This window comes from Arachis duranensis, chromosome 6 (genome assembly GCF_000817695.3).
Source record: "Arachis duranensis cultivar V14167 chromosome 6, aradu.V14167.gnm2.J7QH, whole genome shotgun sequence".
NCBI classification, from domain to species: Eukaryota; Viridiplantae; Streptophyta; class Magnoliopsida; order Fabales; family Fabaceae; genus Arachis; species Arachis duranensis.
In genome coordinates this window covers 39,564,371-39,564,594 of record NC_029777.3, presented here as the reverse complement: position 1 = coordinate 39,564,594, position 224 = coordinate 39,564,371, and positions in this window count along the sequence as shown.

Genomic DNA, 224 nt, shown 5'->3' with positions numbered 1-224 from the left:
CCCAAGAACTTTATAAGGTGGCGGACAAGTCCTCTACCTTGGCAAGGTTAGCCTTTCCTCATCTCATTTGTCACCTCTGTTATTCAGTTGGAGTTGACATAGAGGGAGACACCCTCATTGATGAGGACAAGCCCATCACTAAGAAAAGGATGGAGCAAACAAGGGACCCCTCTCATCATGAAATCCCTGAGATGCCTCAAGGGATGCACTTTCCTCCACAAAAT